Here is a 26,300-nt window from a genome sequence, read left to right as displayed (position 1 = left end):
TTTGTGTGTGGAAAATTATGTGTTGCCTGGATACTTCTGTCGTTCTCACTTCATACCGATAACGGAACAAATATATTCGAATACCTAGTTTATGTTTGCCTTAAATACAGGCACGACCGAGCATGCGTAGCTGTTGTGACAATGTGACGTACATCGAAGTTGTCGATATTAAACGAATAGAGTTACAGGCTGCTGTAACGAAAGGAAAAAGTGGCATCCTGCACGTGTGCACGGGCAAAGTAAGACTACGACTGGCTTGTGTTGGTCACTTGTCTACGCACTCCCTACTAGCGTGGCTACCCACTTCAGAAATTGGCCTATCCGTTACCAGCATCTGCGATGCTGGGCTCCGCATCGCGGGACCGCAGGTTGTTTGAGCAAGCACCTCTGTAACGCCGCAAAAACGCCCGCCGCCAAACGAGAGGATGAGCCTTGCACGTGCAGATCGGAGTGCGTGTTCTACGAACTGACGTGCACTGCACTCTACGCCGCCAACCGCAAAACGCCGCAAAAAACGGCCGCCCGCCGTCAAACGCAAAAACCGCAAAAATGCGCCCAACCGCCGCCAACCGAAAATAAACCTTTTACCGAAAACGACGCAAAAACAAAATCACCCGTTTCGCGGCGGGCGGGCGATGGGCGAATTTTTTATGGGCGATTTTTTTAGCCAAACTCAGACTCGGGCTCTGAGTGCAGCCTGAGTTATAGATGTCGCTGTCGTTCAGCCACTGAAACAAAAGCGCCACGATTACCGTCAAATCATATTTCCTACGCGGCCGAGAAAAAAAAATGAAGCGGAAAGTGAGTAAGTAAGACCTACCTGACACACGGTACAGTTGTTTTGAACATCACCAGTTGAACCACGAGGCATCCATATTCCATACCAACGAAAAGTTTTCCATCTCTTGGTATATTAGCCGTAGGCTAATATTCCAGGCAGCGGCACGAGGAGCCGGATGGAGGAAACATGGATGCACGCTTGGTAAGGGCTGGATAGTATATTAGGACGTGAGCTTTACCAAAAGGCATCCACGCACCGCGCTGCCCGCCCTTGACGCAGTTAGCAAAAAAGTTGGCTCCAAATGTGATAGCCATCTTTCAATTACGTTAATTCAAGTTCGAAAGATGATTGGTGTTACTAAAAAAAGACTACGTCAAGAGCCCGTTACGATGTAACGGAAGACAAACCAACCACTCCACACCTAGGCAGTTTTTCACACGCATTCCTGCATTCACACTCGCCATTTCGTGCACCGGCCTGCCCGCTGCACAACGTAATATCTATGGCAACTATACTGTCTAAGGCATGATTGTTGCTCCTAATGGTTTTCTTTTTTCAGAGACTGGAGTGTGCTTTACATGAAAATATAATGTAGTAGATGATACCTGCTCATTTCATCACTAAACGTGTGAAATGTTCAAATCATGTTGGCATGTGGATAAGATCCGAGACTAGGAATTTAAAGTGTAGAAATGTCGGTGGCTGCTGGACGCATCTGCAACTGAGCTCATGGTCCTAATCATCCGCGAAAGTGACGAAACTACAGGAATGTCACGATAAAGATGCGCAGTACCCTGTATGTTCATGGCATACAGCTGCAAGCTAAGACAAAACTAGAAACGATCTTTGGGTAGAACATATAAAGTGAAGCAATACCAATGCAGAACTACTTGGAGTCACAGGAACCAGTGTGTCCAACATATCAATCAGCTAACATGTAAGGACGCATGTGTAAGGCCGCATGTGCAACTGTAATCCCTCTTGATCGACTACAAGAATGGAAAGAAAACGTCAACGGAGTAAAACTTCACCATGTGAATCTGCGTATAACTGGCATTCGTGATCAAGTATGCACAACAGATGTGAGGTGAGGACGCAGTGTCATTGCGATACAACATCAACTGATGCAATATTGAAATGCATTTTGCACTCATTCATGCATATTGATAAGATCAAAAGTAAGGCGATAATGTGGATAAGTGTGTTGACAGATGTCGAAGACTGACGGTGATTACGAACTGCTTAACAGGCGACCGGATTGACGGTGATGCGCCTGACCGATCTTTGGAGTGCATGTCGCATCTGATGTCTATGGAAAACGGCAAAGGAGAAAACAGGACTATGATGAAGGGCTGTTCTAACATCACATAAAACGGGAATGAGCAGTAACACCTGCCAATGAAAGCAGTGAAAAACAGCGAAACTGCCTGTTTATCCTGCCATGGTGCTAATGCCCAAAGTCAAGTTTTGTTTGTGTGTGTGTGTGGAAAGCGGTAGGGCCCTATGCGCTAAGCTATCATCCGTTTTAGCTTTGGTATCACAATACAAGTATTAGGTGCTCGCACACTACTGCCAGTAGTTCAGTCGGTACTGAGTAGCCCGCAGCTAATAACAACCTGATATTTGCTTCCTGCACAAACGTAGATGGCGGCTAGCATTATGGAAGTGTCTTTACATGATGAGTCTGATCGACGATGATGAATGAAATAATCATTTGAACTCGTTGAAAGATGACGATGTCCGGGTCACAACGAAGTGACTTAAAACTTGCAGGATGAATAACTGATGATTGGGCCGATGAATGTGGCTTGTGCTGCAGCCGAGGCCTGTGGGGACGGACGACCGGTGAGGTACAAATGGAGCAAGGAAACGAGACGTGAATGTACACCAAGCACAATGATATTTAGCTATCATAAGCGTTGACAATGGTGAATAGTCGAGCTGTTCGTCATATTGAGCCTTCACGTCATAGCCATTGCAATATCAAGCTCCCCAAATTGTCATTAGCTTTCGCAGCCCAAGTCCAGTATTGAGTGCTCAAAGAACTTGCCAAGGCAATATAGCTGTGAGCAGCCCGAAGTTCATGGACGGATGATGACCTTTCCCTCTAGCAAAAAGTAGACGACGTCCAGCGCTATAGTCGAACAGTGCCACTGCCAGAAAGGGAGAAGGTTTGCGAAATTCGGTTCGAATATCGGGAATTCGGGAATTCGGTTAGATGGTTATGGAATGGACCATATTAACCCGCGCCCTGGTGGGGGGGGGGGCTATTTTTTGCCCCCCCCCCCTCCAGACTTTTCGATATATCTCCAGAACCGCTGCGCCGATCGTAACCAAACTTTCAGTACCTTCCCGGACATCAATTTTACATATGGTGACCAAAATTTTTTCCAAAGGCTATGATAGGTTGGCCGGAAATGACGTCAGAGTGACGTCATGTTCTGCCGTTTTCGACCCAAAAAAGGGTTTCGCGGGAAGAGCTGTCAGGCCTATAGCTTTGCAAATACAGAAAAATGATAGCGACATAAAAGCTGTAGAATTGAAAGGGCTACAAAACTGCTGTCTCGGATTTTTGAAATTTTTGGATTTTGACCCCCAAAAATCAAAAAATAATTTTTTTGGATATAATGATCGAAAAATCCAAAAAGTTTTTTGAATTTCACAAAAACCGGAATATATGTGATAGTCCTTACCGCCTTCCATCCACATACCAAATTTGAGATTGATACCTCTTTTTTGGCGAAGTTATAGTGAAAAAACTGTTCAAAATTGATGACGTCAAATTTTCAAACTCAATTTTTAGCAATTCTAGACCCCGTAGCGCAAAACAAAGACCACCATTAGACTCCCCGTGACGAGCTGCATCGAATCAATACCCATTTTATGCAAAACTATCAACTTTAAAATTTGACCTTTTTTGGCCTGACCTTGACCTGACCTTGACCTAAACTTCACCAGAAAGTGACCTAAGCCGTACCTGATAGTCTTATAACCAACACCATTGAGTTGGAAATGAAAAATTGGCCATAAAACATGCATCACACAACCTTAGTAAAGTTGGGCTCATGTGACCTGACCTGTGACCCTTGGTGACCTGACCTGTGACGTGACCTAATATTGTCAGTGACCTCTAATAGCAACATATCTACTAGGCAACTGACGCCCTATCGCTGATTCTCGACAAAATGCGTTTTCCTCGGTGTTATAGCGCATTCCTTAGAAGACCCGTGAACGGTGAAACATTTCATCTTTGACCTGACCTGTGACGTCATCGGTGACCCCGAGGTCAATGAAATTTGGTTTCCTTCGACGAATTTGACAGGCCTTTCGAACGCCGTTTGAATTTTGCGGATCCGTCCAGTAGTTTCGGAGATACGAGGGGGGGGGGGCAAAAAATAGCCCCCCCCCCACCAGGTCGCGTTATAAACAGACCCCACCAGGGCGCGGGTTAAGGCATTTAGAATATCCTGCGCACGGTTTTCCTGAAAACCTGAAAACCGTAGATAGTGGGAAAATCTCAGGGGGGGGGGGGCGGAAATCCGCCCCCCCCGTCGGTGCGCGGGATATATTTGATTGATATGTGTAGGCACTGCTTTAAAAATACAGTAAAACACTGAAAACTAGTGATGTCAATTACGGAAAATCGGAATACCGATACCAAACCAAATACCAACCAAAACCGTGGAGAAATATACCGAAACCAAACCAACTTGGGAACATGAGGAAAAAACCAACTTTTACCGATTTCTTAGCCTCTTAGACATTAGCGAGGGTTCATGATACCAACAAAATACCAAACACATTAGGATTGAAATACCAAATACCGAGTTGGTATCGGTTTGGTATCGGTATACCAAAAAGTTGGTATCCGACTGACATCTCAACTGAAAACCAAAGCAACGTTGGAATGATTTTCCGTAGGTATGCGTTTAGTTAGCCAAGCAAACAAAGTCACAGGCTCTTGCACATATTACAGAGTGCTCCGGCACTGGTGTAACAAACAACTCACTTGCACTGGGGTTCGGGCTCACAGAGTAGATCCAACAGATAACAGGTCGCATTCAGCATTGCGCCGGACACTGCTGAAAATGTTGACAAGTGTCTGTCAGTAAACGCAAACATCAATCCCAATAGATAGGTACATGAAGACGATGACAAACATGTTGGCATTGTGTAGGAATGAGGACAGTAAATGATCACACAAAATGTAAAGCATTCTGCAACGTGTTGACAATGGACATTCAAATATGAATACATACCAGCCGTACGCAAGTGTCTTCGAAAATGTTGATCTCTTGATGGTGATGGAGAAGGTGTATCACGTCCACAGGCTTCAAGAAGTCGATCCATTGTCCGCATATTGTTAAATTTGGTCATCACATGTCCGTTTTCAACGCATCCGTAAACCGATGGCGAGAGCATTTAAGAACGTTTGAGCATGTGACTGAAATACTCAAAGACACAAGTTGGAGGAAGGAGCAGGCGAAAAAAGAAAGATAACAACACAGTGTATGAGCATCGTGTTCCAGTGCTAAAAATATAACTGAACAGGAAATGCAATATCATGTGTGGATCGCTCATGAGTGTGAACACATGCTTACATAGATGCATACCTACACTATACGAAAACATGACCGCTTTTTACGAGTGATTAACTGCTACATTCAGTGAACTGCATCATGTGGTACATGTTTGCGGGCGGAGCATGTCTACCGAATTCATCGGCAATACAATTAAAACAAACACACACATACGTAGAACTAGATGATGAGAGCTAGTGTAAGCGGGTGTACAGGTGGCTAATGTATATCTGCAGATAACTAATAGCTAGTGACAAATAAAAAAGTGCCAGCAACGGCCAGCGCAATGGGTGCTCCGTGATCGACGGTAAAATCTTCAACGGTATCGACGGTAAAGATGACTGGTAATGCACCTGTGAAAATAGGAGAAGCAACGGATGATTAGCTGACATGACAGCAAGTCGAAACGAATCGTCGATAAAATATAATATGTCAAGTCCGCGGATTTCTAAGCTTATGATTTTTCGATTTCGACGACTGTGAGTGAAAATGCATTTCAGATGAGATATTCGATAAATATTACTAAAACCCTTAGAAGTCAATAGGCAGAGGGCTACAAGCCTACTTTATTCAACGTTGAATACCCACCCATAAAGGTCAGTTCATCCGAGTATTACCGCCTCCAAAAAATATTAACGTTTTGTAGGCATACAGTACCGTAAAACCGTTTGGAATCTTGGAGCAGAGCTGTTCGTTAAGTTAACAGCATCCTTTGATAATGAAATGGGCCGGAGGCAGAAACTGGCACTTGAGAATGCAGAGGCAGTCATCACACAGTCCCAGAAGACGTGACTGGACAAGGCGTCCAAGCGGCGCCTGGTCATACACGGTTGCCATTGGATACTGCGAAATCAGCCTGCAGGCACATAAGGACAAGGAGTTAAAGTTTTGAACACGCTTTTCGTTCCCTTGTTGCATTACAAAAAAAAATATTAACGTTGTGTAGGCATATCTGGTTTGGTAGCGTGTACCATTATGCTCCCATTCCACTTACTGGTCACAGATCCAAACTCATGAAACTCCTAGATGCCGTTCATGATGACGAGTGTGTTCAATGAAGCTTATTCTGCTGCATGATGCACTGGTATGGTATGGTATGGTATTTGTAGCTTACGGGCCACCACAGCGTCCTGTATTTGGGCCCGGTTCTGTCGTCCGTCTTCGTTGTTGGTCCGTCCGTTGCCTTGAAGTGTCCGTTGTCTTCTTGGCTCGTAAGGGTGGGCTGAGGGGTGGGACTGGGTTCCTAGCTATCTCCTCCCGGGTAGCCGGATTGCCCCTTCTATTATTTTTTTTTGTTTTTGTTTTTTTTTTTGCCATTTTGCCATTCTGGGGTCTTTTATTTTGATTCTCATTATTTTGAATATTGTTTTTTCTTTTTTGCTTCTTTTTTTGGCTTTTTTGGCTTTTTTTGTCCTTGGCTCTAGGGGAGGAGATTTACAGGTCATTGATCAGCCCAGTGTTGTGTCTTTAGTGGATGAGTAGTGTTGTTAGCTCGGGGTGTAAGTCCCCGAGCAGTGTTGTGAGTGTTAGTGGGATGTTGGCGTCTCTGCAGTATGTTTGTATGTGTGTCCTGTGGTGTTGGTATTGTGGGCATGTGAGTAGCAGATGTTTGACAGTGATGAAAGTGTTGCAGGTGTTGCATTTCGGTCTCGGGCTTCTTGTGATGATGTAGTTGTGTGTGATAGCGGTGTGTCCAATACGAAGTCGTGTGATAGCCCTCTCGTTTTTGCGTGAGTTCATGTTCTTGGTGTGCCAGTGTTCTATGCGTGGTTGAATGCATCATGCACTTCTGGACAGTGATTGATATCCGACTTGCTTGGGCGAGTGTATGCGAGTGATGTGTAGTGGTGACCAATTGTACCAAAAGAAAATGACATTGAGAACATGATTTACAAGCGCAACATGCGGCACAACTCACGTGCATACAACGACAAGAAAAACAGGAAATGTCGTAAATGACGCCATAAAACATTGTATGGCCTACAAATATATCCGCAACGCAATCCTGGCTTGAGCTAATTCAGTACCTACTTTCGCGGGAACACTTTAAACTCATGTAGGTAATGTTCACACGACGCAAGACTCATATACAAACATACAACACTAAAAACACAGAACACGGACATTTTGTAGCAGTATTGCATTGTATCAGCAGCGAGGTGGAAAACTGGCGGCATCTTTGTCTCAAACTACGTGCCAGCGGTGCAATAGGCAGCTGGCATTCAGATCTAGCAATAATGTGTGCTCATGATGTTAATGGCAACTGTGAGGAGGATGAAACAATTCTGAATTTGATAGGACAAAACTGTCTGGCCAATCTGTTCCGAGCACAACTCACTTTCCCTGGACATGCAGAGTATGTGTTGCTGTGAGTTAGGTACTTATCAGATGTCACATCGCTCTGCTTATGGTAGACCTGCAATATGTGACTTGCATGTAAACCCTGCCAGCAGCATGTAGTTTTGCACAATAAAACTGTTTTCTCTGTGTGGGCTTGCATATTTCGTTGGCAGCAGGCAGGCACAATGCTAGTTCCATACACCACTGACTACACGCACTCATGCACGTATTTACTTGAAAACTAGTACCAATTCACTCATTCACTAAATTACGTGTAAGATGACACGCACACCCTCACATACGCACATACATACCCACACACCCACATCCACCCTTACACACTCACAGGCACACATGCTCACAAATACCAATCATTCAGGGTTTCCGATGAGATGAAGTGTGTCTACTGTTTTCTGCCACATTACGTCATCACCAAAAGGATTGAATCAAAAGTATCTAGGGTTAAGAAGCATAAACAATTGCTGACACATACTTGTCACTTACTTCTAATATGCCCTACTGCAACCATAAGATTCAGTTGAACCACTTTGCTCATCTTTACTTTCAAGCTGACAATCAGCATTGACGAATCAGCATTGGTTTGGCCTTCATGAAAGCTTACGTCAATAGCGCAAATAAATAACTTGCTTGTGGACGAATGGCTTTTAGTATGAATGCACATAGGTAAAGTGAACTGCGCACATGCTGTGACAAACTTTTGTTTGCCTAGTAAGAAAACAGTAGACACACTTGCTAGTTTGGATAAAGGGATATTCTCGTGCGTGTAAACGGTTAATATATTCGAATTTGAGGTTGACAAAATGTCAACGGTCGTTTGTGACGAACGGGGACTATATCCCGCGCACCGACGGGGGTCTGCGCCAACTTAGTACCGACGGGGGGGGGCGGATGACCGCCCCCCCCTGAGATCTCGAGAACGAAGCAAGATAGCGACAAGCGGTAAACGGCATCGGATACGCACGGTCAAGATCTACAATTTTTACTAAGGTCATTTTCAGGTCAGGTCAAAGATGACGTCACAGGGGTCGAAAAAGTCAAAATGGCGGCGCTAAATATGGAGAGAGTTTTTCTCGAATAACTCTCGAATTAGTCAAGATAGGAGCAAACTAAGGGCATCATCGTGATCCTCTCGTCAATCCGCATCGAATGATATATGTTGACCTCGAAAGGTCAAGGTCAAAGGTTGACCTCAGGTCACGTGACCTCGAGGTCATCATGTATATCATTCGATGCGTCTTGACGAGCTGAACACAATGAGACCATCCACGCGTCTGTATCTTGTTCCTGTACGGAGTTATTGGCCAAAAACCTTTGGTGACCTTTGATGACGTCACATGACCTCACAGCTGCCCAACAGCAAAACAGACCTCAAGGTAGTGAAGGTTGATCGTATATGAAGTCATGTATGGTATATGGGGCCATTCCGACCCGTTTTAGTGGTAAAAACAGGGAGTTGATTTTTCCCCCATTGACTTATAATGGGGAGGTCACGAAATTGACCTGACCTTAGGTCACCGCTATCAAAATTCCGAGATATACAAATTGTAGCTACTAATGACCTAATAACATCCTGCGACTTTCAAAGGCCTCCGACATCTACTGTAGCTCTGGCACGGTGACAAAGTTGCAAAAAAGTGACTTGAGGTTGGGTCATTCAAAGTGACCTGGTGACCTGACCTTGAAAGGTAGGAGGTTCAAACTTGCACACCATGTGTAAAATTGATAAGGGAATAGTCATACCAAATTTCGCGGCGCTACGCGCCGCGGTTTTCCCGCTATTCGCGAAAAACCTCAGGGGGGGGCGGATATCCGCCCCCCCCCGTCGGTGCGCGGGATATAGTAACAGTTACTGAAGTTTGGAGGACGTATCGACTGCTGAAATAATGTTTGCCAATGAGCAAGAACATCATGCACATGATTAACTAGATACGTTAGTTCCGACTAACATTGCGTCGTAGTTTCGGATACTCCGAATGGAACTTGAAAACGTTAACAAATACTTTTGTTATCGGCCATCGTACAATGCTTGAAACAGTGCCTAAAGCAAACAGTCAACGTCCGTAAATATAGTCTGGTGCAGCATGTGCACTAATGGTATTGAACATGCATGTCGATGACCCGACATGCACGTCATGGACAGTGCAGTATGACGAGAATATCCCTTTAGTTGTTTAGAAGTTGAAGGTCTTGAAGTAGAAGGTCTTGAAGTTGAAGGTCCGCGGAGAAAGCTCGCCACCGTAGACACTATAGCCGGGGATAACAGCAGCAATTAAAATTTCATTTGGCAAATAAGTGACGATGAGGCACAACTGCAAATAATCTTTTTCTTGACCGCCTTCCATCAGCAACGTGCTATAGTACCATAATTGCCAGAAGAAAACCGCTCATTTGCAGCCTCATTTTATAGACATCTGTTGAAGGAAATATATTTTCTTTTAACCTTTAACAAGTCCGCAAACTTTGCTTGGCATGAGCGATTAAGCGCTAGAAGTTGAAGCTTGATCTAACGAAAAAGGAAACAATACTTAAGCTCATGATGCATAGACAAATATGCACTGAGAGTCCGGATGCGGCAGTGAAAGCGTGTGTCAACTGACGCAAGGTTACAATGCTATTTACCGACGAAAAACGCGATTTTGAAGCATTTTCTTGGATAAAGTGAATGTAGACTCAGACGTATTAGGTAATAGTATGCTTGAATAATGAAAAATATCAATTAAAGAGAAGCTTTGCACTCACTCATTGTGCAAATGTAGCAGCCTAATAGCATTTACATAATCTCAATTTTATCTTCAATTGCTGCCGTGATATCTTATCCCCGACCTTGCCTCGCACATGACGACCCGTGGGGGGAGTCTGGTATCCACCGCCAGCAATTGTGCACACTGGTTCGGTGGACTGGACGTAAAATGACGCCACTCTACAACAGACTCATGATCTCCGAGTGAGATCGATCTCCAAGTGAGACCTGGGTTTAGAGGCGCTTTAGCATGGAAAGCTCCTCAAGGCTCCCGTCGCGTGCCTCGCAAATGATACGAGCCATACGCGCCCCCCGGGATTTTAGCCCATGCAGGCTGTTTTTTGAGATGAAGTCTCCACTAACGTTACGTCAGCTTGTGCGTCACCAGTTTCAACAACGAGAATAGTTTATGTTTGGATTAGACGGATGATATGCTTCCTAGCAATGTGGATACATAAATGAACTGTCAGGTAAGCTGAAGCCACCAAAGGTAGATTAGATATCGAACAAGTTTTGTGCAATTTTTATTGCACAGTTTTGTTTTTAAAACAAAGAATGCATTATGCAGTCATTGCTTCGTGCATTCCATTGGAAGCAAAGCTTCTAATCATCGTCTGCAAGTGAACTGATGATTTTAAGAATGGACGGCACAAAAATAGGACGCCGGTATTTGACAGAATACGTTAATTTACACAAATACGATTAAAGGGACCCTCCCACCTTCAAAAAAGTTTATGAATTGGCATAAAAGTGATGTCGCTCGGTTCAGAAAGAGCGAAAACGAATATCTACCAAATTTCACCGAAAAATATTCACAGGTTTTCAAGATATTGGACTTTTACTTTTGTTTACTTTTTGGGATCTCCGCTGTTCCTAGCGACTTTATTTGGAAGCAATAGTTTGGCAGCTCAAAGCAACATATACCACCACGTGCTACAAAACGTTTTAGTCAAACATTTAAAATTCGTTAGATATCTGCGCTGACGTCACACATTCAGAGGGTATTCCTATGCATTAGCCCCTCTGAATCAAATTGCTGCAATTTTGAAATTCAATATTTCCGATTTAAGGCATTTATCGATGTTGTGAGTGCCGAAACTGGTAATTGTGAGCCAGGGACCCCATTTTGGCTATCTCAACTCAAATCTAATGTTAAGGTGGGAGGCACGTTAACATTAGTTTTGAGTTGAGATACCCAAATTGGGGTCCTTGGCTGGAAATCACCGGTTTCGGCACTCGCAACATCGAGAAATGCCTTAGATCGAAAATATTAAGATTCAAAGTTGCAGCACTTTGGATTCAGAGGGGCTAATGCACTTAGATGCCCCCTCTTAAAGGCACTATCCCACCTTTAACATGGGGTTTGAGTTGAGATAGCCAAGTTTGCGGCGAGGTTCAGAAACCACTATCTATCTAGGTTGCAACCCCCGCGGCCTCTTGGTGTTGAAGAAATTCGTTCCCTTCATTTGAAAATGGGCCTTGTGCAAGGCCCTATCTTCAACATGGAGCGACCGTTAGTGTGACGTCACCTCGTTTAGTCATTCTGATTTAAATGGGTTTGTTCGTTGAAAAATCGCTTAAAACTTGGTCTGAACTTTGTTGTGGTGCCTACAGAGTAAAAAGAATCAGCTTTATGGCAGTAATGTGGCCTGGGGAAGGAGGAAATTTTGGGCTGTGACGTCACATATTTGAAAGTTTGTGTTTGGAATATGGGAAGCCTAAGATGTTTAATGAAAAATAAATGCCAGAGCCGTATTCCTGGTCATCCAATCTATAAAGTCGGGCACAATTTAACTGGTTTTAACAACATTTTAGAAGGTGGGATAGTCCCTTTAATGTGTGACATCACCGATTTACTTAAACTTTGGTAAGACAATTTTTGCCATGGTTTTATAGATACTAAATTGCGCGTGACATATCCCGCACTTTCAAGATACCACATTATTGCTTCCAAATAACGTCATAGGAACAGGTAAGGCCCTGGAAAGGGAAAAAAGTTAAAGTCTTATGTCCAGACTGGTGTTTGATTCACCGTGATTGAGTCGAAAGGTTTGATTCACCGTCCGGATGGTTTGATTTTTAAGCCATGATTGAATCAAACTCATTGGGAATCAGGGTTGATTGAATCAAACAAATTAACGATTCATGAACCTTAAAAAAAAAATGAAGCGAACATAGTTCATCAACAAATGTTAACACTACTGCCATGTGATGATAATTGCATACCAACAAAAAGAACACAACAAATACAATACTATCCCTGATATTTATCATTATTTTTAAATATAATGAAAAAAAGAATCGTTCAATAACTTTTTGGCTGAATCAAACGTGAATCATTCCTTTTTTCTCATTCTCTGAATCAAAAGGAATCGATTCACCAATTTTTTTGGAAGGAATCGAACAGTGATTGAATCAAACAAAAAACAAATGAATCAATGATTGAATCGATCCAAAAAAGGTGAATCAATAACCAGTCTGCTTATGGCAAAAAAAAAAAAAAACGAGCAATATTTTAAGCGAAATTTGGTGGATATTCATGTTTGTTCTTTCTGAACCAAGATACATCACTTTCATGCCAATTCGTTAACTTTTCCGAGGTGAGAGGGTCCCTTTAAATTTGTTATTTGAATCAAGAGGTGACGCATGTCGCCGCACGAACGACCCAGCCAGCCTGCCTTCGTGGTTAGCGTGGGAGCTCGGTCCACAACCACGGCGATGATGCCCAGCTGTGGAGCCGTACAAGCACAGGCGCAAGACTAAGCAACCACGGGCAGATCTTCTTTTCAATGTGTGGTGTGTGCACGCCACCACACTCCCCAGCAACAGGGATTTACTATGCAGCAAGGGCGGGCAATCGGAGAGATTGCCGGTACGGCGGACAGCCAGGTGCCCACACCGTACCAAAGTAGATATGCTGGGATTTTTAGCAAGCCCTTGGTCTCGAAGATCTCGAAGAATCTCGTTGGTGTTGATGGCGGACAATCTACCAATTGGAGAGATTGCCGGTACGGCGGACAGCATGGTGCCCATTCCGTACCACGTCGACGGCCCATGTCTCGAATAATCTCGCTGATGTCGATGGCGGACAATCTACCGATTGCCGGTACGGCGGACAGCATGGTGCCCATTCCGTACCACGTCGCCTTGGGGCCCAGGTCCGGTCTCGAAGAGTCTCGTTGATGTTGATGGCGGACAATCTACCGATTGGAGAGATTGCCGGTACGGCGGACAGCATGGTGCCCATTCCGTACCACGTCGTCTTCGGGCCCAGTCTCGAAGACTCTCGATGATGTTGATGGCGGACAATCTACCGATTGCCGGTACGGCGGACAGCATGGTGCCCATTCCGTACCACGTCGGGGGCCCAGATCTGGTCTCGAAGAGTCTCGTTGATGTTGATGGCGGACAATCTACCGATTGGAGAGATTGCCGGTACGGCGGACAGCATGGTGCCCATTCCGTACCACGTAGTCCCGGCGCCCAGTCTCGAAGAGTCTCGTTGATGTTGATGGCGGACAATCTACCGATTGGAGAGATTGCCGGTACGGCGGACAGCATGGTGCCCATTCCGTACCATGTCGTCCACTTTTACGAGATGCGGCGACCCTTACCACGCCGGCCCCGACCAGCAGACGTGGAGGCTGGCCGCTTAGACGGTTTGGTGGTTGTGGGTCGTCGTCGTCCCCGCTGTATTTTACTGCGCACAAGACAGCAGTGCTGCCGTGAGGTGAGGTATATATGATCAGCAAGGATCAGTGCCTCGTCGGTGTGCGACATTTTCTGGACGACGTGCTGTACGTCACTTACAGACACGTCCACTCCCTTGGCATGCAGCTCGTCGCACACAACAGAGGCCACGTCGCGTGTGTGCAGCCGCCTCCAAGCCACGTGGACAGCGTCTCCGATGACATTATCGGCGCTAGTCCACTCGCCGTCATCCTCGGCAGCCACAAAGTGACGCCACGTCTTTGCAGCATTGATTTTCATTTGGCGCTCGAAAATCTCGGCCTCCAGCACGTCTGGATTCAGACGCTGAACCTGAATCTCCTCGACAGTTGGCCACTGGTCAGTGGGAACGTGCAGGTGATGTGGGTGTCTGACACGCGACACCACCACCGTCCAGAAGCCGGGCGTCTCTACCCACGCTTTCACTTTGGCCACCACTCGATCCAGCGTGGCGCCCTGCCCTTTAAAGCCGGTGAATGCGCTGCCGCCCTCCAGCGGCGGTCCAACACGAAACTCGGTCCGACTCTCTTCACCGCCGCCTATCGCCCGATTGTTTTTGCCCTTGTCACGGGCGCGCTTTACCATCCGTATTGGCACCAGATCGTCGGCATCTTCGATGCCGAGGATATTTGGGCCACGATTCTCGGTGTAGTTTGGAACACGCACCACAATGAACTCGGGCAGATGGGGCGGGTGTTTTGGCGTGTGAAATACCAGCTGGACGGTGCTAGACGCCGCGACCAGCTCGTCGAGACGATGCTCATCGCCGTCGATGGTGTGACCGTTGACCTTCACAATGACACTGCCCACGGGAACCTGGTACATACGCTCACGGTCCGAGGCGGGTGTGTCGAGGGGAGTGGTCAGCGTGACGCCACTGGTCCGCACCCTTTCTCTGTACTCACAGCTGGACAGTGTTACCTGCCAGTCATCCTCCAAGTACAGCGGTCCGACGAACTCGACGTGAGCGCCATTGAACAGACCGACACTGGGTGCCACGTTTTCCAACAGCATCAGCGGCAGACCACTGCACGCAAAGAACACTGCCGGTATGCTGCGGAACTCTCTGGGTGACACCTTTTGCAGTCGAGCTGCTTTTTTCGTCGGTAAATGTTGTGCGTTCACGGCCATTACCGGCGTGTCACGTTCGTTGGCGAAGCGAACGAGCGCCCTGGCGTTGTCCGACTCGACGGTAGCACGATTCACGGCCAGCTCGTTGAACCAATGGTTACCGTGCAGTGTGACGGCGCCAGCCCAAAGTGGATCAGCAGCCATGTGCTCGGCGGTGGCCGTGTTGTCGCGGAGCCACTGCAGACTGGCGTGTGTCGCCCTGCCGTAGCGGAACGATGGAATGATCACCTTTGTGAAATGGTCGGCTAGCTCGTCGTTCTGAACAGTGCGCCGCACTTCATTTAAGTAGACGGTCTCGTAATCGCCGTCCAGTGCTGCCGCACGGAAACGAGCCACCGCACGGCGCTCATCATCATTGAGCGTGTTCGGCTCCCGTGAAGCGACGTGACTCCACGCCGCGAAGCCGTCCACGGTTTCCAGCGCCGGCATACGAAACACCTCACGGAAGGCGAGCATGCCCAGCCGCGATGCCTCGCAGCAGTCTTTGCCGTCGTCCATTCGCTGGCGGAGACTCCACACAGGACTGTCGCCGATCGGCAGTATCTGTGCCGGGTCACCGACAAGCACGACGCCGATGTCGTCCAAATTGATGCCGGCCTCCTCGAGTCGCTTTACTATCCAGCGCATCATCCTGCGCTGGATCATTGAGAACTCGTCGAATATGAGAAGACCCAGCTCAGGACCGAGCCTTTCACAGAGTGCAGCAAACTGTCGGCTCTCGGCCGGCAACGGGTCATCGCCTACTTGACCGACTCGTATAGCAAAGAGACGGTGGATGGTGGTCGCACCGTGTGCCATATGGAACGATGCGCAGCCCGTTGGCGCCGAAAGTTTGACTACGTCAGTCCAGTCGGCCTCATCAGCGACGAGCAGCTCGTTCAACTCGTGCACGGCAGAGCGCAGCGTAGTCGATTTGCCCGCGCCAGGATCACCCAGCAGGAATGCACGCAGTGCCTTGGGCCGTTTGTCCCTAATATCGGGGACCAGGGGCGCGACAGGCTCGACGATGCGTGACGACCGACTACGGCGCCATTTGGCCACCGCCTGATCGTAGGCATTCCATTCACGACAGGAGCGTCGCCACTCGCGCTGTTCTTTCAGATAGCCTGTGACCAGACGCGGCAGCACCAGCTGACGTCCACTCGGCGTCACCGGAGCCGAATGCGCAGCGTCTCCGGCGCTCAGACTAGCCAGTCGGCCATAGTTGCGACGCACATGTTCTGGATTGACTATGCGATCGCCGAGCCACTGCGCTTGGAAGTCGTATCCGGCCGGGTTTGCGACGCTCGCCGCCGCTCTGTCAGCTCGCTGCACTGCGTCGTCAATGTCCTCTGCAGGACACGCCAGCATGGCGTCCAGAGCCGTCTGGTAGAATCGATCACGCACACGCTGAGCCATCAGCTCACGCTCTTCCTCTACCTCAGGCGGCTCGACAACATCAGCAGCATCGTCAGCGTTGTCGCCGTCGTCGTCATCGTCGCTGTCCGATTCGTCAGACAAGTCCTCGCCTGTGGCTGCCGCCGCTCGGCGTTTGTGGTCTTCGTAATACCGAGTGACCCACACAGGCTTATGTACGTCAGATGCCATCAGCTGATCGTACATGGCTCTCCAGTGAGCGGCTATGGCGCAGTCAGTTATCGGGGTTACATGAGCACAGTAAATACGTATTTAGCCGCTAATTCGAATTAGGAACGCATTACCGACTCATGTAGCCACCTGCTAGTACGAATCGGCGATCCGATCCGCGGTTACATGAGCAAAGCAAATACGTATCACGATCGGATTCACCGCTAATGCGAATCAGGAGCGTACTACCGACTCATGTATCCACCTGCTAATACGAATCGGCAGTCCGAACAAAATCCGCTGGGAAAGAGGCTTAGAAGCGAATAGGACCAAGATACGTATTACAGGAACTATTTCTTCGCAAAAAGAAACATTAAAATGCAAAATAATAGGTATTTTTTTCATTTTCTTCTTTTGAAATAATATTTAAAAAATATGTCGGTATTTTGTCAAGTTTTCAACAATAAATATAGTGAAAACCAAATAGTAAATATCCACATAATTTCAGTTGAAACATTTTTCTGACAGCACTACAGACGAATCAAGAGAGGCAATTGCCCAATGAGTCAAAGCAAGACAACTTTATGTTCAACTTTTTTTTGTTAAGTTAATTGAGAATGTTTTGAGCAGATTAAATGCAAAAAAGACATAAGATAATAAATTTTTAATTTAGTCACCTCTATCACTACGGAAGTGCGCCACATTTGTATGCTATTCCGTTTGTAATGCGCATCGGGCCGAGAGCCAAACTAGATCCGTTTGACGTCACTGATACGAATTTGCTCATGTAGTCGGTGCACTGAATGCGTTCTTGGGGAGCTGATGCGAATTAGCGTAGTGCGTATTTGGAACGGATCGCTCATGTAACCGAAACGTCCGAGGCACACGATTCGGGCCGTATTTCACAAGAACTATTCTTTGCTAACTGGAAGCGTCAAAATGCAAAATACTAAGCATTTTTTTTTTATTGGCTGCCTCGTAGAAAATAGCAAAAAAATGTTGGTATTTTGGTTTAGTCTTTGCATGTGATATAAAATGAATGAAATATTTTGATAGATAATTTTTTCTGACCACCCTGCTGTCGCTGCATGGCGAATCAGTGCCCACTGACTTAAAACAAGAAAACTTTGTTTTCATTTTTTGATTTCATGTTAATTTTAAATGTTTTTGAGCCTATCAAATGATATAAGTATTTAAAATTTAGCTCAGTCGTCCCGGTAAATGCCGCAACTGCGCCATGACTGTACGCTAATCCTATTCCGTTTGTGATGCGAATTACCGGCCGTCGAGGAGTCAGCCCGGGTGAGCCAAACAAGATCCGTTTGACGTAGATAAAACGAATTAGTCTCATGTAACCGGTGCCGTAGATCCGTTTGTGGGGAGCTGATGCGCATTAGCGTAGTGCGTATTTGGAACGGATCGCTCATGTAACCCCGGTAAGTGAGACAATCTAGTGGCGGCATCAGCTCCTGCGATGTCAGGCACGGCTGACACCACAGCACGATGTCGCGAGCATACTTCCAGAAATTGACTCTGGCAGGATTTGCCTTTGATATGCCATGATGTGGTGCCAACATGACTGTTTTCAGCACACCACGCCATGAAGACTGGCGACGACTTATCTGGAATACGCGCTGACCATCTATGGTCTTCTCAATGGACGTGAACGTGTCGAAAAACTCGTAGACTGACATTTTGCGCTGAATATCGGTCAGAGGAATATTGCCATGACGAATGTTGTCGCCCAGCCGCGCGTTGAAGCGCTCCACCGAGTCAGCATACACGTACACCGGATTGTCAGCGGCATTGGCTGGTTTCACCACGCGGCAGCCGCTCATACTGAACCTCTTCACGTCCAAATTCTTCTGCAGCAGCGGCAGCTGCCAGTTTTTGTGCACTGCCTGAAAGATGGACTGACACATGGATGCCGCCGCCTGGTTGTACATTTTCTGTACGACGCCGATATCCACGTTATCGCTCGCCTCACGCCGTTCCATTGCCGACAACAGCATGTCGCCGGTGGTTCTGATCGGAGCCACCGGCTTCATGGTGTACTTGAGCGCGTACTCGACGCTACCGTCGCCGCGGGACTGAGCGAGCAGCACGTTAAATGTGTAGCCACCGCTGTCCGTGGGCGAGCTTTTCCATTCGACACGCGGCGTACGGGTGAGCCACGCGGGCACCACTGCCTTGTCGTCGACGTTGTTAAGGACGTGCAGGATGGTGAACGGATCATGACTACCTAGCCATTTGTCGTTTGAGGCCGTCTCGAACTGATATATGCGAGGATCGTGTGCATCTTTCACCACAGCCGGCTCGGTGCGGAGACGCCGTGGCATGCGTCTCTTGCACACAATCACCTCTTTTTTTACCTGCTTGGCACGTCCATCTGCCGAACGGGCCGCCTCAGTTGCCGCCTTGTCCACGACCGGTCGCCGCACGGCACACCCGTCTTTGGCAGACGGCGCGTCTCCGCGTCCGCTGTGGCCCGTGTGTCGCAGCGTGCCGTTGATGACGCGCACATAGAGCTCGTCAATGGCGGCAAAGTCGCCGGTTGACAGCGCGTCGTCCAGCTGGACGGCCATGCTAGCACGGCAAACGGTTGTTTTGCGATCGTAGGCAAAGTCAAAGGTGCGCTCGCCGTCTTTTGTGAAGCCGGCATTCCAGTTGGTGTAGCAGCGACCGATGTGCCTGACATACTCTTGTTGACAGTCACGCCAGGCCGCGCTGACGCGCGTCTCAAGAGTGACGCGAGAATCATCGCTCTCCAAAGTGGGGTCTTCCACCCGCAAATCTCTTTCGATCTCTGCCACTTTCTGCTTCAGAGAGGTCTGAAGCTGGTGTAGGAATCGTGAGAACGATTCACTGATCACGTGACGGTGAATGTGTGGGTTGGCGTTAGCACCCCACTCAGAGCGCACCAAGAAGTATGTTGCAGAGTGTCGCGCCACAGATAGCGCCAACGTGTCCAGCTCACCAATCAGCGCCGACATCCACGCCACGATGCCGGGATGTCGCAGCGTGTTGGCTAGCCGTGCATGGAGATAGCGCTCGTCACTGAGCGCCTCATTCGCGGCAGCGTTGTCACACAGCCGATGAATAGCCGGATGATGATTGTAGGGAACGGCTCGTGTCTGCCACAGGTAAACCTCCATGGGGATTGCATTAGACCGCCACGGCGGCGGGCTCTCAAGGTAGCGAGCGATGCCGATGGCGTCCTGCTTTTGCACTCGCCAGTAAGCGTCAGAATCCTCCAATTTTGAGCGTAGACAAAGCAGCGACTGTGCAAGCCTTTTGCACAGCGCCGGATCATTTTCCAGTTGCTCCTTGGTTGGCAACCCGTCTGGAAAATCGGTCATTCTGATGGCAACATTGGCCTCCTGGCCGGTCTTATCACGACTCAGCTGGTTGCTGACAACGAACTGAAGGTCAACGTTGCCTTCCGCCTCGGGCTGACGCGACATCCAGTGAAGCCAGTTCTGTCGCCAGGAGGTGACTGGCTGACGAATGCTGACCTTACGGTCCTGGTACGGATCGGCGTCACCCGAGCGGAACACCTCTGGGAAAGCCATCTGCATGTAGCCGGGTGTCGACTCGGGCAGCGGATTTTCCCGGTCGACTCCCGGCATCGGTATGTGAAGGAGCGCAGAACGCGCGATACCCTCCCGGCGAATGTCTTCGGGACGTTCACTCTGTGGCCCGCAGACGGCACCGGCAGAAATGCCGCCAGCGCGGACGCCCTCATCGTTGCCGAACTCGCGGCCAAGCATCTCCAGCTCTTCACAACAGCGTAACAGCACGCTACTCGGCTCGCCGGTCGAGTCAACATTGTCTCCGTCGACGGGGGCGGGCAGCAGCCAGCCGTTAGCAACGGCACAGTTTAGAACGTGACGCATGGTGACGTCGATTTCATCGGCGTCCGATTCGTCGTCGTCATCTGTGCGTCGCTCGTGCTGCCCTCCGTTGTGGCGGTCGGCAGCCGCGTCGACAGCTTGACCCACCACAAAGTTCTCAATGACCTCCCATAAGTCATCCTGGCCAGCCTCTGTGGTGTCGGCACCCTCACCGCTGCGCGACAGCCGGAAGCTTTTCCACAGCTCGTCGGCCATGGTGAAGCCAGACTCTAGCCAATTGCAGAACTCGTTGAACCGCAACACCTTGTCTGCACGGGCGTGAATGTCGCTGGCCAGTACGACACGAAGACCGGCAGGCGTGCTCGGCCGGTCCGGCTCGGACAGCCGCCGCTGCAGAGCTGCAAGGTTTTCGTTTGAAAATGGCATCCATTGTTCGCCGACAAAGCGATAGAATGGACGCGTCTGCCGTGGGTTGTATTTACACTCCATGGTGCGTTCCATAAAGTGTTTGGCCCTCAGTATGGTCTGCATGTTTACCATGGCCTCGGCAGACGTGCCGTCTCGTCTGCTCTGCACCAGCACAACGAATGGCAGCCTTTCAAAATCATACCATGGTAAATTCCGCGCCCGGCAGGCATCCTTCAGCGGATAGGAAATGGTGCCGTGCTTGCAGAACGGAACCTGGTTGGCACGCAAACGCAGCACGCTGACAACCAGATGCACTGGCCGCAGCACCATTGTCTCAGCGGGTGTCCATGACTTAACAAACTGATGATACGCCTCGTCTGAGTATACATCAGTGGCTACCAGATTTTCTGCCGAGAACAGGCTGATGTCCGTCGGCTCTGGCTCGTCACTGTCGTCCTCTGGAGCACCGTTGTTTGCAGCCGATGCGCTCAGCGCTGGCTGGGAGGCGACGGGCCGCTCGGCGCCGCCGACAAAGTCACCGACGTCATTCGGATCGGGACGTAATTGATTTATGTCCGACACCAGCGGCCGAGGTACAATGTTATTGTTGGCGTCAACCTCATATGCTGATGAACATGCTGTACAAACGCCCGTGACGTCTCGGTCAGTGAAAACTGTGCCGTTGGCACCCCTGAATTCGGGGTCTAGCGTCACTGTACAACGCCCGCCTTCACGCAGCAGCGACGAGCGCGATACGGCGTCAGAAACAACGCTATCCGGCGGCAAATTAACCAAACGGCCATGCTCAGGCACCTGGATCTGATAGTCTGGATAAGGCAATCCGGGCGTCTGCTGGTTGCACTTGACGCAACGCACACGGCGAAGCGAATTGTACAAGGCATGGATGTCACGTAGTACCTGTAAGTTGGAGAAGTCAAGCTCGGACGACGGATCTTCAGAATCCGTGTCGAGTGGATCGTGCCACGCCTGGCAGCATTTTGCCTCGCGCGGACTGTCCACGGTGAAACGGCCGGCAGTGAACTGACTGCTGGAAATATGACGGAAGCGTCTGCGCTTCGCCTGCGTGCCCAGTGTGACGACGCCACTGTTTGACGTTCGGGTCAGTACGGCACGACGACCAGTCCATTCAGCAGCTCTGTCATCACCACGGTAATGATAGCTAGCCAGAACCTCAGTCTCCTCTGTATGATCAGATGCGTCCAGCACACGTAATGAGCGAAGCTGCATTGCCGGTGGCGGTAACGCGTCTCCCGCCGTCCGAGCGCCCATGGCCACCCAGGCGGACGGCTTGTCTTCCGCCGTGCAGGTGACAAAGTCTGGAGGAGTGTCACACGTGATGCCGACCAGCCGGTCGCAAGTGAAACGAACTCTGTGCTGTTCGCCGGCATAGGTGTAATGACCGAGCGGATACTTGGACGCAGCTCTAGCATCAATAACACGCAGAGTGCCGCAATCGACACACGAACGTAGAAAGAACGATGTTAGAGCACCGACATCTGCAATGGCAGGGGCTGCAGTGCGCTGAGGCGGCGCCTGTGCCACCGGCCTGCGCTGTTGACGCCTACCAGACGTAGCGGAGCGAGTGACAAACATTACGCTGTACTGGACGCGAGTGGCGTTGCCGCGATCTTCGTGACACTGTGGTCCGGCGAAGGTTTCCAGCAGATGGGTGTATTTTGCATGGTTTTGTCTTAGCTTATGATGAACATCTCGAAGCAGAAGTTCGAAATGCTCGTCTGAAAGTGTCTCCGACCAGGGATCGGCCTGAAACTCGGCCCACCGATCAGCTCCGTGTCTGGATATGAATATCTCACGGAGGGTAGAGGAGCGGTAAAATTTATACCAACCCTTACCGTAGTAGTGCAGCTGGAGGAGATTATGCCGATCCTCCCAAGTCTGTGGACCCCGGTGAGGCTGCAGACCTTCCTCCTCCGCCCGACGTGGATGTTTTGAGTAGAAGCGATCTACAAGGCGAAGCGTTTCGTGGAACAGGTCCTCGTCCTCTAGAACGGCGGCCACTGTTTGACCAGACTTTTTTAACAAGTCCTTGAATCGGAGCCACGAGTAAGAGGTGTACCGCAGTTGACCGCTTCGTGATGGAGCGCAAAACCCACGTCGCTTCAGATTGTTTAGGTAAATCTGACGTTTTTCCCCATTGTCACCAATAAGGTACGTCACAGCAACTTTATTGCTGTCTCGATACGGCCAAGGACCAGTTAAATTGTTGTCTGCTGGTGAGCTGAGATCAGTCGACACACTGTCTATGACAACACTATGCGAAGACTTATCCACAAAGTCATCCAGCATGGCACGAGTCAGCGTGGAAACCCCCTCGATGTCTGAATCTGACTGCATATAGCTAGCCGAAGATGGCATGCGTCCTTGGACATTACGGCCAGTGACATCAACAGCCAATGGCGACTGAAGGCCTGGTTCATTGAATGAACCTTTTACTGGTTCAATGAATAGTTGATCAGACTCCTCACCAACGGTCTCCATAGCCTGAGACACGCCAGCGTCCGTGGCGATATCCTTTTTCCGGCGTGGGAAGACAGCCTTACCTTTCCTTGGGCGACCGCCACGACGCTGAACGTTTCCTCCCGTAGCACTAGATTCCGACTGTCCCTTCTCTGTAGAGTCAGTTTCAAGCGCTACAACCGACTGAGCTGTTTTCTCAGGAGCTACTTCCATTGTGTCTGCTACACCTAGTTCCATTGGGACTGCACGTTTTGATGATGGCGGTGGTGGGGGCCGTTTCTTAGGACGCCCACCGCGTGCCTTTTTGGCAGTAGCGCTGTCTACGGTGTCAGACTCCTCACAGCTTTTTGCTGCGTCCTCATTTTCCCCATGATCTGTACCCAGTGGAACGACCGGAATGGTTTTGGAGACGATCACTGGCACGTGTGCACCCTCAGAGGCTGGTTGCGCTTCTACACAGACATCCTCGACGTTGATTGAACGTCCGAAGAGATGCGTGAAAATACGTTTCTGTTTTTTTGGACGGCCAACTGCCCGTTTTGCTGCATTGCCAGAGACTGAAGTGTTGAGGCTCGTGACAACTGCGGAGCCCCCTTTACTTTCTGTTTTTGCCACAGTATCTAGGCACTTTGTCTGGCGACTGCCTCGTCCCTTAACAACAGTCCAAGCACCATCATTGTCGGTGCTCTGCTCAGTGATGGCCGGTGAAGTCTGGGCAGTTTGTTCCTCCTGGGGTGTTGGTGGCGTTGGGGGAGATGGAGCGACCATGTGCAGGTCATAGTGCTGCCTCCGACTATAAAAGCATAAGTGAATAGGAGACTGGTTTGGTGCTCCATGAGCAGCCACCTGATGACCGTTTTCCCACACATAAATGAGACGGTGAAGAACACGTGCTGCTGCTCTTATCTCTGGCTCACCACCGAACTCACCTCCCTTGCGCATGGAATTGATGTAGCCGTCCAGGTCAGGGAACACTTCCCTAAGAAGTTCATCTGTGCGCTCCTCTTCACATATCTTTTGCCGAAGGGCCACGTGATCTAGCGAGGGATCACCGACAGCATAGGCGAGCGCCCGGAACAGACAGTTGCCGTCGCCATGTATGCCAATGATGTTAGCACCGTAGTCAGTGTAAACGGGGTCCTGCCTGCTGACCAGTGGAGTGGATTGCCAATCATGATAATAAATCCTTCCAGACCTGGCCTCACGGGACATCCCCGTCAGCACCTCTACGAACGATGGCTTTACGCCCTCCGCCATTTTGGCGTAACTTGTTTTTTGCATGGCGAATATATCCTATCCCTGGGAGGTCTTAATAGATGTAGGCTGAGTGCACCCAAGGCCTTACGTCAGCACAGACACAGCCGTGACCGGAGCTGAACCACAATGTACCAAGACAATGCAGTATATCTGCAAATAGCGAGCAAAGAAAAATCACCGAAAATAACGTGGTTGGAAAATCAAAGGTTAATAATATGTCAAGTCACTGAGAAGACTGCCTTTCACGGGGTTTCCTTGGAAAACAAACATGAAATATGAACGGTCAGTAAATATCGATGCTATGGAGTTTCCAACTTCGTCCTGGCGGTAAGGGGGGGGGGGGGATATATTTCGCCACAACAGTTTATCTAAAAAAGGCGAAGGCTTTGAAGTGACCAATCCTCCTTAACATATGTATATTTTTAGTTGAGATAGCCTTATTGGGGTCCCGGGCACACAATTGCCGGTTTTGGCACTCACAGCATCGAAAAATGCTTTTAACCCGCGCCAGGCTGGACCTTTCAGCCAACTTTGCCATGGTGGGGGAGCCTTTTTGGCCCCACCAGATTATCTCAGAAAGAATGCAGGCTAGAAAGACGCGAAGAGAAGCAATATATAGCCCGCTACAAGATCCCTCAGAAAAATAAAGATCATTTTTTGATCAGGTCATCGCTGAGGTCACTGGAGGTCATCAAAGGTAAAATTTTCACGAACTTTTGTTACCGAATTTGACAACTTTTTATAAATCGGCGCATAAGTCGCGAACCAATAGAGCTGGCTGAGCGCATTCGAAAAGCGCATTCGATGGCTCTCTCAAAGGCTTTTCTGAGTTCTCAGATTTGACCGAAGATCAACAGTTTAGCCTCCAGCGGGCAAAAGCTATTCAATTTTGACGTTTTTGCGGGAAAGTTTTTGCATCATATCTTTTGACTCCTAGCTTGTATGACGCTGATTTTAGGACCATCGCAATTTCAATTTCAATTTGCAATTTAAATTTTCATTTGCAATTTGCAATTAAAAGTGCAAAAGTGCAAAAAGTGCACACCGGGACAATTTTCCGGTCAGTGTGTCATGTTACCAGTGTCAAGATGTTTGAGGGTATTTCCGAAAACAAGAATATGTCAATTTTCTGCTATTGACTTATAATGGAGAGGTCGCAAAACTGACGTGACCTTAGGTCACGGATATGAAAAAATATGAGATATACGAATTCTTCATACCGATTTTCTCATGCAAAAGCCCGAGTTTCAAACCTCTGGGATGTAAGCTGTAGTAATGACAGCATCACATTTGTTCTTAAAGATATGGCTACTTAGCTTGACCTGGTGACCTGGCCTCACGTGACCTGGGGTCAATTTTTTCACACACGATGAGAAGTTGACGTATAATAAGCT

At 48.7% G+C, this 26,300-nt stretch overlaps 1 protein-coding gene and 1 long non-coding RNA gene across 6 annotated transcripts in view; one reads left to right on the top strand and one right to left on the bottom strand.

Annotated features, from left to right (window-relative positions):
• Positions 1-26,300, top strand: part of LOC122367058 (upstream-binding protein 1-like) — a 106,234-nt gene that overhangs the window by 6,862 nt on the left and 73,072 nt on the right. The gene's annotated exons all lie outside the window — the stretch shown is intronic.
• LOC122367060 lies at positions 1,347-8,574 on the bottom strand. 2 transcript variants are annotated; one of them, XR_006253990.1, is made up of 4 exons: positions 6,356-8,574; positions 5,041-6,217; positions 4,791-4,863; positions 1,347-2,934 (listed from the first exon to the last, which is right to left on the bottom strand). It is a non-coding gene; the product is annotated as an uncharacterized LOC122367060 (long non-coding RNA). The 2 variants fall into 2 exon arrangements; XR_006253991.1 differs by having other exon boundaries at positions 1,347-2,607.

Source organism: Amphibalanus amphitrite, unplaced genomic scaffold (assembly GCF_019059575.1).
Source record: "Amphibalanus amphitrite isolate SeventyFive unplaced genomic scaffold, NRLGWU_Aamphi_draft 000847F_arrow, whole genome shotgun sequence".
Taxonomy (NCBI): Eukaryota; Metazoa; Arthropoda; class Thecostraca; order Balanomorpha; family Balanidae; genus Amphibalanus; species Amphibalanus amphitrite.
This window is presented reverse-complemented; position numbering and strand designations above follow the sequence as displayed.